Source organism: Hesperophylax consimilis, chromosome 12 (assembly GCF_061612785.1).
Source record: "Hesperophylax consimilis isolate HC1 chromosome 12, BYU_Hcon_1.0, whole genome shotgun sequence".
Classification (NCBI taxonomy): Eukaryota; Metazoa; Arthropoda; class Insecta; order Trichoptera; family Limnephilidae; genus Hesperophylax; species Hesperophylax consimilis.
Window position 1 is genome coordinate 19,710,354 of NC_142847.1, and position 11,542 is coordinate 19,721,895.

Below are 11,542 nucleotides of genomic sequence, written 5' to 3' on the forward strand. Positions count from 1 at the left end.
ACACTTTTCTGATGGAAAAAATACGTAGTTAATAATACGTAATTAATAATACAAAAATTAGTAGTTTACATATTTTTTCAGAAGTAATTTACTAAATTAATTTGAATTTTCTTCTGGGAAACGATAGGAAAAACTTCATTTTATCCAAAGCATTTTGGTATTCATAGTGTAAACTGATACCATTTAAGGATTAATCAAAAATTGAAATTAAGCTAAGCATTACGTCCTCCATTGGTTTACAGTTCCATTCCCAATCAATACCAAAAAATATTAACATATTATATATTGCAATACAACACAGGAATCTCAACTGCCCAAGGCCAATAGGGCGTCTCAATTTTGGATATCTTGTGAGGTTGAAGCTATGAGGAGGTGAAGGAGATGGGAAAGGTGAAGGTTGAGAGATAGTTACCTGGGATCTCAGATCTGATAATAGTGATGTGTAGTCTTTCTTTGTGAATGATCCGACGCAGAGAATTTAACATGTCTGTGAAATTAATTAGAGAGTCAAATTTTAGTGAGTGATGTCGATCAAGATTAATTCAAACTGATTCATGATCGGATTACGAATATGTATGTTGTATCAATTTCCACGTGCCATTAAATTCAGATCATAGATCTACAATGAAGCGGTTAACCACAAGGTTCAGTTGAAGACACTCTAATACATGAGGTGCCTATTATAACGCTCATATGTAGGATCAATCATTAGGATTAGAAGCTGGAGCCAATTAACATCTGTAATATAGCGATCTAACTAGACAGTTAATGCTTTATCACGTACATTATAAGCACTGCTGGTAAGTGAAGGTAAGTGTAAGGTATCCGGTAAAATAAAATTGAGCAAATGAATCCGGAAGACCCAGAAAACCGAATGATGACAACACGTAAATATATAAGTAAAATTGCATACGTAGCATTTCATTTCTAGTTTCTTTAATTTTGAAAATAAAAATTAATAAACGCCCACGAAAAATGGCCCCGTAAAAAAATCAAGCATCGTCATCAAAAATACTAAATTAGTGGTATCTGTTCGTGTAATTCTGGTTTAGTGAATTGCAAGGAATTTTCAAGATACCCGGTTCTCATAGTATTATTCAATTCCTTAGTAAGAAGTAGACCTGAACGTGGGTCGGTGATTTGGAGTCCATACCAGGTAATATATTTTCTCATCTTGGAGAGAGTTCAGAAGAAATTCCTGAGATTTTTCTACATCAGCTCGGATGAACCATCTAAGAGTAAGACTTTTTGACTCAAAATGTTTGTGTTAAGCTTTTTTATTCAACTTGTTTCATCTTTAAAATTGACATATTGCAATTTATAAACATAAAATCATATTTCAAATACAAAATCTAAAATGAAATCTAATATTCAGATTCTAAATTGTTATTTTTTAACGACATCTTCAAAATATGTAGAACATTTAAAATACCCACCAAAAATTTTCAATTTAGAATCGAAATTATAATTATTTCAATTTTATACAACAGATAAACAACTATCTTTGGCTGGGTAACCAACGAATACATTTTATTTATCTTTCCTAATTCTTAACCAATTTATGTCATTTTACGTTTCAATTAGTAAGGTTTTCACATACGAGTATATGGTCGTTTATCAATTGAATAAATTTTTCACTACGTTTTTTAGTTAGACCGTATATGTGTAATACTTAATATGTCATAAGTTATACTTTATATGGTATGTGTAATACTTAATGTGTCATATGTAATACTTTATATGCCTTGTGTAATAATAATATGTATAGTGAAATTCTTAATTTTGACAATACTTGATTATCTATTTATACATATACCACCCAAAAATATGAAAGAGCGAAAAACAAGAACAAATTTGCAATTTGGCACAGTCCCACTAAAAATTACTTGGTAATTTAAGACGCATATACTCGTATGATACGGCCAAGGACTTCTTGCATAACACCGTCCTGAAATAACTTTGAGGATAATGTACATAATCATAAAGAACAGCAAACATTTACGTATGCAACAGTGTACGTCGTAAATACTGAATAACTATTCCGTTATTTTGAATAACGTAATAAATATTTAGAGAAAATTCTCACTAAGTGACAATTTTTTTACCCTAACGGCTCTAGAATCTAATCTATTGGTAAATTTGGTTGTTGCCGTCTTCTATTTCAAGGTGTAAACACGAATTAGGCATTTATAATGAAATATATTCGATAAATATATTAAAATATTATCTATTCAAGAAAAAGCATCACACTATGAATTGTTTCACTTTAGTTACAGAGATCCATAGTTTCTGACTTCACTAAAGTGCTGATTAGGTAAAATGCTTGTCAGGTAAGAATTGATTTGTTTAAAGAATAAATTTCAAATAACATCATTTGACAAAGTCACTAAATTGCGACTTTGTGTTTTTTTTTACGTTTTAAAGATTCTAGGTGAGTATCAAATTGTAATATGTGGACAAGCTTAACAATGACAGTTCACCTTTTTTGCTGATCACAATTTGTTCAAAAGCTGAAACGGATTTAAAATCAACATTTGCCGGGGAGTTCTTTCAACTGTCAAAACAAAAACAAAATGGTGCTGAGTGGCCATTTGATGAAAATGTTGAATTTCCGCCAACTGGGCCTAAGTTGCAGCGCACTTGAAGTGAAATGACACTAAACTGCGCTATATAAATTCCATGTTATTATTATTATGAACGATAATTTATTTAATAACGATAATATAATTTTATTTATTCGTTGGTGACCGCAGCCTACCAGCACCAAGCGCCACTCCTGAATGAGCGCTGGGCCCAAGCGTACTCAAGACCACACCCTGCATAGTTGTCCTTATTTGTTAATTTATTATATCTATTATACAAAAAAAATGTATATCTATATGGGACGTGTGGGATTGCACTAACCTCCCCAAATTCTGGAATAAAATATTATCAGTATTATTATTCTCTTGCTATTGGATTGACCTCTCCATCCAAATCGTATAAAGTATCTATTAAATTAGAAAATTAAAGAAATATTATTTTATTACAAAGAAATATTTAAGCAATCCAAAGGGCAAAACAATGTGTATGAAATCATTTGTGACCATAATTGTATTCGGGCCTTCCCATTAATGTTCAAGTATTTATAAAATTACTTGCTATTTGGTAGCCGTTCTAGTGCGTTGTGCAGCCTATTTGATGCAACTATTGAGGAATGTGGTTGAATATTTCTAATGCAGTCCAATTTACACGTCTTCATCAAATTAAAATCACACAGATACAGAAATTACAGTTTTTAACTCAATGAATTAATTTATATTATTTTCACACGAGGCCCATTAAAGGTTTCCCAAAAAGACAAACAAAAACACTTCCGTGAGAAATTTCCATGCGGACAGGTACACAATTCAATTTGCTTATATTATTCAAATATTCATTTCAAAATGATTTTATTTTACGCATTCATTTTTTCCAGAGTGCGAATTAATTATATTGGTTTTACAAAATACGTAAAACATGGGTACATGCACGCAGAAAACTTACTGATAAAAATATTGTATTTTTATTTAATCTGGTCAAATTTTTTGTTTTCCTGTTAAAAACGGAACTGGAGGAGTTTAAAAATTGAATCGACAGATTTCATAACATCAGTAAAGCACTAATAATATGTTATAAGGAAGTCCAAACATGTTTTCTTCAATATTATAATATTTTCTTATTGAAGACAATATTAGCGATTTCTAACCGAAAATCTGAAACAGAAAAATCAGAAAAGGATACGATTGATTTTTCTGTTTCAGATTTTCGTTTAGAAATCGCTAATATTGTCTTCAATAATTAAATATTATCTACAATTTGAGGTATTACTCAATAAAGTTATTCCAAAAATTAAATATAATATTTTCGTTCATTGTATCTATTTATCAGCACACCTGCGTGAACACTTGTTCAGATGTTTTCTGAATTACTAATATTTTGTTAGGAAATAGACATTCAGTCATATTTTTGAAAGTATTTTGTTAAATCATCAGTACTCATTTTTATCCGTGTGACTGGTTTTATTTAAAAAAAATCCACATTGTTAAACAAGATAAAATGAAGATATATATATATATTATATTGTGTTTGAATATATTACGAGCATATAAATTCCAAAAAGCTGAACTTATTGATATAAACTGATCGAATGTCCTGAATTACTGAACTACCTGTACCTATACATTATTTTATTAGTAAATAAATTTAATCTTTTTATTTTTACTTCCATTCGCTTTTTATTTATCATCAAAATATAAATAAACAATTTTATAATTACATCGAAAAGTACAATAATCAATAGGGACTGAAAATCGGTTAATTTACATCTCATGAGAACCAATCTAAAAAAATATCCAAGTGCATTTTATGTAAGGTACTGCGTCATAAGTTTTTTCGTTGAAGTACATACGAGTACCTACATTCACACTGAAAAAATTATACAATTGTTGAAACATCAAAGATTTTCAATTGAGTACCTACTTGTATTCTAATTAACATTTCAACAAGTTTGTAAAAAACTTCAATAGTTGATAATTTTTTTGGTTCTAATCATTCCGTGACTTCGGTAGTGCAAAAAGATAGACTTCATTGTTAGCACAGGATACAAAAAGAACACACGAAGCTGGATATTACCTGGGCTAACATTTTGATGTGTTACGTAAATAAACAAAAAATCATGTCAGTTTAGGAGTTTTCCTAAAAAAGTTAGACCTTGCGTGTGACCAAGTTCATTGATCCATAGTATATCACGTTTTACTAAAAGAGCCTCTCCCAAATTGGCGTCAGTTTTTTAAACGGCTACTATCACGAACTTGATAAAACAAATTTATCGTTAAAAAACTATACTCATTTTCATTAATTAACGCAGATTCTGAAAATATAAGTTTTATAATATATTTGCAATATAGGTAGAACTAATAAATCGTAATTTAAAAACTATTAAAATTGTAGGAAACTTAAACGTCTTGTGATTGGTCGGTGGGTTCGGATAGAACTTAAGCCGCTTTCTCACGGCTCGATTGGCTGCGTGCATTAATAATGCAGGCAACATGCAGGTATAGAAACTATTTTGTATTCATGCTTCTTTTTAATTCTTGCTAATTATTTATGTTGGCATTTGTTGATCTCATACCGACCCGTGTGGGAATGGATTTAATTTTAACCGACAAAACCGAGGTACGTATGACGTCATGCGTACCCCGCCAGATATCGATCATTTTGGCGGGCTTTGAAAAATTCAAACATTGAAAATGATTTTAACTATGACAACGATATTTATTTAAAAAAAATACTGGTAGGTAGGTTTAAGTTAGAAGGAGAATATTCATTATGATATACATAAGGGATGCGACACACACAATAATATATAATGTTTTAATAGCCGGTAGAGAAATGTCCGAAATGAAATGCCATATTTTTTTCCAAATTTATTTAACCTAATCGGAATGATCTTCGGTCGCTGATGTGTGCAGCTGAGCAGGATTTTGTGGATACGAAAAAATTATGAATTTATAAAATAGTTCATATAATCGTTAGTTCCTCATTTGGCCGACTGCTAATTTTATTTGTGGAGCTGTATAATAAATAAATGTTATAATATAGGTATTACAATTTATGGTGTCCAGATCAAGCTGATATTCGATTTATTATATTTTTATTAGAGCCTCTTGTTTTTTTGTGAAACATTATCTGAGTACTTACTTATGACCTACACATTAATGTAACCTAATAATAAGAATATAGTTATAATTTAAAAAGTTAGTACAACTCATTCAAATTCCCATCGAATTAAGCAAATAATTTAATAATTAAGTAGGTACTTACCTACTTAATAATACAAAAAAATTAATGATTGTTTATGCGATTTGAAATACACATAATTTTTTTAACTAACCTTACACAGGAGGCCCTGAATAAAAATTTTCCTGCGACTTTCAGCGAAAATAGAATACAAAATGTATTAAAGATGGTACCTATACTTTGCTAAACCGGAGACAGCAAGCAAATTATCGTGAGGTTATCAGTGGGTCAATTGAAATCACGGCCAGTACAGTATATTTTGAACATCAGCTGTCAGTTTTTAAATGAAGATAAATGGACAGTATCCAATAGTTACGTGATTTTAACCCGATGACATTGAATGGTGAAAACAAAAACATCGATAAGGTGGAGCGAGATAATAAAATTGAAAATATTTTAACATATTGATTTTTTGTACGAATTTCACAATATCAAGAATTTCGATTTTAAAATAGTCGATTTGACAAATAAATAATTTCCAGAAAACTGTGCATATTTATTGATTCCAGAGCATAGTTTTTGTTTTACTGTTATGGGTGTGGTTTTATTGTACTACACAACTAACCCTCGCCGTTCGTTAAAGACACGAAAATAAATCTATTTCGCTACCTGTGAAACATTTTAAATTGGTCATAAGTAATGACATGATTAGAGATATGATCTAAGCGCTGTTAGAAAGAGAAAGCACCATGCTTTATATCTGTTATGCCCTCGGTATTTTGTGAATGTATTAATTAATAAATCAGGCTCCGAATAAAAAAATATATTTATCATTAATAATACTTTCTACAATATATTTTGAGTAATCTGATAGTATTTTGCCTGTTGTATGCTGATGATGCGGTGCTGATTGCTAAAAGAATGGAAGATCTACTGTTTCGCGTGTCTAGGATGAACGAAGTATGAATGATGAATGTAAGTAAGTCTAAAGGAATGGTGTTTGAAAGAGAGAGTACGAAAAAAGTGTGCAATATGGTTGTGAATGAGGAATACTTGGAGCAGGTGGATGAGTTTGTGTATTTAGGAAGTATGTTTACGAGAGATGGGAAGGCTGACAGAGATATTGAAAGAAGGGTAAATGCAGGTAACCCTATTAACGGAGGATTGAACGCAGTTGGCGCTAACAAAAAATTGTCCAAAGAAGCCAAGCTAGCAGTCCAAAATGGAGTGCTGGTACCTACCCTGATGCATGGAAGTGAGGCATGGAACTGGCAGAAAAAGGATGAAAGTAGACTGAATGCTGTAGAAACAAGATCCCTGAGGCGTATTTGGTAAAACCATGTATGATCGTGTGAGAAATGTGGAGATACGCAAAGAGTGCAAGGCTGACGGAAGCGTAATGAGTAAGATCAAGAAAGGGACGCTTAGATGGTTTGGGCATGTAGAGCGAATGAGCGAAGAAAGGAGTTTAAGGAGAACAAAAGACGCAAATGTGAATGGTAGCAGAAGTCGGGGACGCCCGAGGAAGACATGGCACGACAAAGTGAATTAGATACTTGAGTCGGGCCATGTCAAGAGTCAGAATAATAGAAGAGTATGCATGAGACGATGTATGAATGTGAATGAGGCAAGGAGTGTGTGCCAATACCGAGTTGTTTAGTGGTCCTATCCCAGATACCGCGATTGTTGGAGGTATCTAGGATACCATCCACATCAGCATTTACCACAAAATCCAAATCTAGAAGTTAACCATAGAAACATTTTAAAGTATATTGTACCCTTAATTTTCTTACGCTTACTTAATCTGTAATAAGATATATTATTTTAATTATCTTTAATAAACTATTTTCCTTATTTGTGTACCTGATATATTGTACCCTTAATTTCCTTACGCTTACTTAATCCGTAAAAAGATATATTATCTTAATTGTCTTTAAAAAACCACTTTTCTAATTTGTGTACCTATGTTAATATTATGTTTGTATTTATATCATAAGTTTCTGATTATTGTTTAAAAAATTCATTAGAACATTATTTTTAAATCATTATTTTTACTCTAAATGTAAATACTCCTCCCATAAACACGAGCTACTGGAGCTCAACTTATGGAGTAGTAGAACAATAACGAAAAATATATATATATACATATATAAGTCTGCATAATGTTATCATTTGTAATGTTAAATAATTTACAAGTAATAAATAAAAATAAAAAAAAAAAAAAAAATTACACCTCCGTGAAACAAAAATTTATAATTTAAAAAAAAATTATTACTATTTATTTTTATATATAAAGAAAAATGGGGGAAAATAATGTTTAAAATAAATTTGTTTAAAAATGTGTTTTTTTTAGTTTTCAGTTATTCTAGTTCAATGTTTCGACGAAATGAAAAAGAGAGACATTTTTTAAACTCCAAATTCATTCCAAATTCATTCAAACTCATGTTTATTTCTAAAAATAAAATTTTAAATAGTATTTCGCCACCTATTTCAAAAACAATAAGATTTTTATTTATGTTTTTCGGATAAATGTAGAATAATTCGATTCGTTAGGATTTTTTTATTGCAAATCTGAAATACTACGACCTTCTGACAGAATATGCCAGTGGCCTGGGGGGTTAAAAATAAATATCCCCACATTATTTTTTTAAATAGTTGCACAATAAACAATAATATAAGAACACCTGTTTTTTGTCCTGTTTACTCCTCAATTCTATTGTTGTGCAAGAAGGGTCTCGTCGAATTATGGGTACCCGTCCTTGAAACATGCAAAAGGTTTTTTTTAATCTCTTTTGGGGTATCTACGTGACCGAACATTCTATTATAGAGTAGTGTCTATATAATTGTTGACAATAATTAATAGTAAGCAAATCACATTTCTAAAAAATGATCAATTCTTTTGTAAATCTACACTGCACTTCCATTTGCACATCCATTGATCATTTTTTTGTGAGCTTCCCAGTCGCCTGGAGCCAGTGGGACTATGCTATCCCCATTTGATGTGTGTTGTGAGACTGAAGATAGTGGGGAGGGGAATGGAGGAAGAGAATGGTCGGGAAGTACCTGGCTATTCAGATCAAGTCTCTAAAAACGGCTAAATTCTGAATGCTCTTCTTTCTTTCTTTCTTGAACGTGTCGCAAATATATTATGTTAAAAATTCAGACTAACTACCACATGTATTCTTCTTTGTTCAGAGTACTATGGAGGGAAAAAATTATACCAAGTCAGTGGACATCATCAATTTATCTTTAAAAAATATAAAATGTCGTTAACGAAGCAATTAAGTTATGTACAATAAATGATGTACATTTCTTAATATTCATATGTAAACGCCCTGAAAAATGACGTTAATTAATAAATAATAAAATAGGCGAAAATCTATTATCCGTCCAACATCGTATTCTATCGTACAAGCTTGACGTTATAATATTTTGTAAATAGCAAATGAACGAATATGTTGAGAAGCCATAAGGTATATTTTTCCTGGTGCGCCCCTCGTTGTTTTAAAGAATTCCTTAAATCAATATTTAGTTGTATGTGACAAGATAAATGTAAGAATGCAAATAATCGATATTGTAAAAAATATAGTGACTGCATAAATATCTAAGAATTATGAATAATTTGTTTTCACAAAAAATAGTGATAACTTCTTTCCCTGAAACGAAAATGAAATGGATTATTTCGAACAAACTAAATAAAAATAATAATTGATTTCTATATTTTCTTTTAAATAAATAAATAAATGTATTAACTTATATTTAAAGGACGGATGATTGATAAATAATAGTGATTAGATGTAGGGCGGACCATTATCTAAACGGTTGATCCGATTGCTCTAATCGCACCTGCACAGGAACGATCCTGATTAGGTGTGCAAACATTTGTGAATATATATGTGCAAAATATGAGCATTACAAATTAAAAAGTATTCAATAATAATTAATGATCATCTACCATAATCCAGAAAACAGTTTTGTTTTTATGTATTATTAATCACAGAAATAATGTTATTAACTATCTAGGTTACAAATAAATACAAAAAAAATTGTAATCATTCAAAAAGATTGCAGCCAAAAATAGTAGAAAATTTAGTGGAAGATAATATAGTTAGTTGTGAATTAGAAATATTAGATTGACAAAAGTGACGTAAAATAATTAATTCCCAATGATGGCCCGTGATGTAAGACAGATATCCTGAGTTCGATTCCCTTGTTCTATATCTGATTTCATTTTGATATTAGTATTATGTCCTTCTTCACTGATAAATTATATTGATTAAGCTTCAAAGTTAATCTAATAACATATCTAAATTATGATAAACATTTCACTCTTTTTTGGTAAACAAATATTTAATATATCACCGATTGCTTAAATTATGCTACGAATGAATAGTTTCATGCGCATAAATAGTTTAAGAAGGTATCTTATCTACTAGTGAAAACAGTAAACCCGTGTATATTATCGTTATTACTTTGACGGCCAATTTTCTTACTGAAGTTTAATTTCTTCCAGTCAATGCATCAAACATCAAAGAAAAATCCTTAAAAAAATACGAAGACTGACAAATAAACATATTTTAAAAGAAAATGTTAGTATTTATTTTCACAACAACGAAAATAGAACCAGCGAACTAACAAAGTTTAAATTTGCTAATAAAAAAAAATATATGTTTGTATCTACAGATACATAAAATATGACCTTAAAATAATCCGGGTCTCCATAGCATTTACGTTTAGCCGAGAAAAATATTCAAATAAATATATTAAAATGCATAAATATTAAGCTTTTGTGTGTCGTGGACGGAAGTTGGTATTAAAAATAAGTCCATGTTTATATAACTCAGCGGAACTAAACGATGAATTTCCACAAAAAAATGTAGAACAACAACATGAGAAATGATGCTAAAATCATCGTAATTCTTACATATATGCAATTTTTTTAAACAAAATATTTACCAGAGCGTAACACTCATCGATGATATAAATCAGAATGTATTTTCTCATGTTTTTCAATATACAAATGTTATAAGATGATTATTATTATTATTGTTTTAATCTTAATAAGGAATTAATTCCAGCATGGTAGTGTGGGGTGTGCATTACATTGTACAGATACTATAATATATTTACATTAATAACACAACTAAAAAAATCAAAATCGTTACTACAATATCTTAACTATAAACAGAGAAAATAATTACCTTTATCTTTAGTTTTCCAAAAATTCAGCTTTCAAACGTGGAACTTTTGACAACTTTCCGCAGACGTTTTATTTTAAATTTGGAATAATTTCAACCAAGTACAATCTTATAATTTAATATCAACTGTCTTCACTGTATAAATTGAATTACAATATCTTAAGTTATTTCGGCTATATTTGAGCCTTGAAATTTTTTATTTAAGCAATTCTAAGTTAGCGAGAGATATCCGATTCCGATGTATTCCTTTGGGCGGCGCGAGCACAGTAGACTAACGTCCTCACGGTACGGCGTCTGCCGATTTAATGAGCGGGATTAATTGTCGGACGTGTAGGCTTTTGGCAAATCGGTCGGGGAAATGCCAAACACTGTAACCCGCTCTAATAGATGAACATATTTTTTATGTGTGTACGTGTGAAAATCGTTAAATTTATAATATGTCAACAAACAATGTGATGTAAGTCGCAGATCATTGAATCCCAAAGTGCACCATACCGCCTCCTGAGGCGATGGAGGAATCCAGGTAGCGATAACAAAGTATTCAGGGAGGCGATAAGTTTTATCGATGTTTCCAAAGATTTTTT

General features: G+C 30.6%; 1 protein-coding gene across 1 annotated transcript in view; it reads right to left on the reverse strand.

The window, feature by feature from the left end:
• Nucleotides 1–11,282, reverse strand: part of LOC149419301 (hemoglobin F-I-like) — a 49,704-nt gene extending 38,422 nt beyond the window's left edge. Inside the window, exon 1 of the mRNA XM_089637771.1 lies at nucleotides 10,962–11,282. The gene's annotated coding sequence lies outside the window, so the exon portion shown is untranslated. The remainder of the gene's footprint in view (nucleotides 1–10,961) is intronic.
• Nucleotides 11,283–11,542: the final 260 nt, after the last annotated feature.